Source organism: Arachis hypogaea, chromosome 20, assembly GCF_003086295.3.
Source record: "Arachis hypogaea cultivar Tifrunner chromosome 20, arahy.Tifrunner.gnm2.J5K5, whole genome shotgun sequence".
Lineage (NCBI taxonomy): Eukaryota > Viridiplantae > Streptophyta > Magnoliopsida > Fabales > Fabaceae > Arachis > Arachis hypogaea.
In genome coordinates this window covers 118,909,193-118,911,721 of record NC_092055.1, presented here as the reverse complement: position 1 = coordinate 118,911,721, position 2,529 = coordinate 118,909,193, and the positions used below count along the sequence as shown (strand labels likewise).

Sequence of the window (2,529 nt, the reverse complement as noted above, 5' to 3'; positions counted from 1 at the left end):
ACATAATGTCTTTTGTTTGAGTCTAGGGTCAAATCTTAAGTTTGGTGTCCATTGTGTGTTCTTTAATTGCTTTGAATTTTTCGAATTTTGTTCTTGGTGTTCTTCTTAGTCTTCAAGTTGTTCTTGTTTTTCTTCTTGTTTTGATCTTTAAAATTTTTAAGTTTTGTGTCTTTAGGTGTTTTTCTTTAAGATTGTTGAAACTTAGTGTCTTTAGATATAAAAATTTTAAGTTTGGTGTCATTTAGTTATTTTTCTCTTTCTTCATTAATCCAAAATAATCAAAAATATATTTTTTCTATCTTTTTACTTTAATTTTCGAAAATTACAACAAAATTTTCAAATTTTAATTTCAAAATCATTATCTTATCTTATCTTAATTTCAAATTTTTTCAAAAATCATATCTTTTTTCAAATTACTATTTTATCTTTTTATCTTTCTTTAAAAATTCAAAAAAATCTTATCTTATTCAAATTTCAAATCTTATCTCTTTCAAATCTTTTCAAATTCTTATTTTATCTTTTCTAATTTCAAATTTTAAAATCAAATCTTTTTCAAATCTTTTCAATTTCTATCTTATCTTTTCTAATTTTAAATTTTAAATTCAAATCTTTTCTAATGCTCTATCTTATCTTAATTTCAAATATTTCTTAATTAGTTGCTTGTTTTCTCTTTCTTCTTTTTCAAAACTTCCTAACTAATTCTTCTCTCTCCTCTTTTTTGAAATTCATCATTCAATTTTCAAATCTTTTTAATTAATTAAGCTTCTATTTTTGAATTTAATTAATAAATAAAAATAAAAACAGAAATATTTTAACCCTAGCTTCTTCTTTTTAATTTTCGAAATTCTATCCCTCTCTTTTGGAATTCTTTTTCTCTCTTCTTCTATTTTCATTTTTCTTTTCTTTTCTTCTTCAAATCTCATAGGGAGTCCTCTGTTTTTGAACATAGAGCTCCCATTCTTCTTTCTTTTTTTGCTTTCTTTTATTGTTTATGAGCAGGAACCGGGATAAATAACCTCTCTTAAATCCTGATCCTGAACCTGAGAGGACTCTAAGGAGGCGTTTACAACAAGTTAAAGCACAACACTCCGGAAGATACCTCACAGAGATTTTCGAACAAGAAGTTGAAAACATGGCAGCCGAGCCTAATAATGAAGGAGATGCAAGAAAGATTCTTGGTGACTACACCATACCAACTTCTAATTTTTATGGAAGAAGTATCTCCATACCTGCAATTAGAGCAAACAACTTTGAGTTTAAGCCTCAATTAGTCTCTCTAATGCAACAGAATTGCAAATTTCATGGACTTCCACTGGAAGATCCACATTAGTTTCTATCTAAATTCTTGCAAATCTGTGACATTGTTAAGACCAATGGAGTGAATCTTGAGGTCTACAGACTTATGCTCTTTTCCTTTGCGGTCAGAGACAAAGCTAGGATATGGTTGGACTCTCAACCTAAGGAAAGCCTAGACTCTTGAAAAAATTTGGTCAATGCTTTCTTGGCCAAGTTCTTTCCACCTCAGAAGATGAGTAAAATCAAAGTGGAAGTTCAAATCTTCAGACAAAAAGAAGGTGAATCCCTCTATGAAGCTTGAGAAAGATACAAGAAACTGATCAGGAGATGTCCTTCTGACATGCTCTCAGAATGGTTTATCTTAGGCATCTTCTATGATAGTCTCTCTGAGATGTCCAAAATATCATTGGACAACTCTGTAGGCGGATCACTCCACTTGAAGAAAATGCTTACAGAAAAAAGAGAACTCATTGAGATGGTTGCAAACAACTAATTCATGTACACTTTTGAGAGAATCCTATGAACAATGGGGCAGCTCAGAAGAAACAATGGTTGCAAACAACTAATTCATGTAGACACTCTGAATGCCATATTGGCTTAGAATAAGATCTTGACCCAGCAGGTTAATATGATCTCTCAGTATTTGACTGGAATGCAAGCTGCAGCTGGCAGCACCCAAGAAGCTTCCCCTGAAGTAGAAGCTTATGATCCTGAACAACCCATGATGGAGGAGGTGAATTACATGGGAGAATCCTATGGAAATACCTGCAACCCCTCATGGAAGAATCATCCTAACCTTTCATGGAAGGATCAACAGAAGCCTCAGCAAGGCTTCAATATCCAAGAGAAGAGTAAAAGGCCATCACTACTGAAGCTGAGGCCGAATCTGAAGGGAGTAATCTGGCGTTGAACGCCAATAAGGAGGACCTTATTGGGCGTTCAATGCCCAAACTAGCACGAGATCTGGCATTGAACGCCAGTAAGAAGGACCTTACTGGGCATTCAACGCCCAAATTGGCAGAAAAGCTGGCGTTGAATGCTAGTGAAGATGTTCCCATTAAGCGTTCAACGCCCAAAAAGCCACAAGAGATGGATTTGAACGCCAATAAAGGTATTCCTACTGAGTATTCAACATCAACTAATGAAGTCCCTATCCAAGAATTAAAGGAAGTCAAGGCTCATGTAGAGACTGTAAAGGTTCCCTTGCATGCACTCTTGCAATGCATGAGTTCT

At 33.9% G+C, this 2,529-nt stretch overlaps 1 non-coding gene across 1 annotated transcript; it reads right to left on the bottom strand.

Moving 5' to 3' along the window:
- Window positions 1–1,534: 1,534 nt before the first annotated feature.
- Window positions 1,535–1,643, bottom strand: LOC112788336 (small nucleolar RNA R71). Its single transcript, XR_003195704.1, has one exon. It is a non-coding gene; the product is annotated as a small nucleolar RNA R71 (small nucleolar RNA).
- Between the last annotated feature and the right edge of the window lie 886 nt (window positions 1,644–2,529).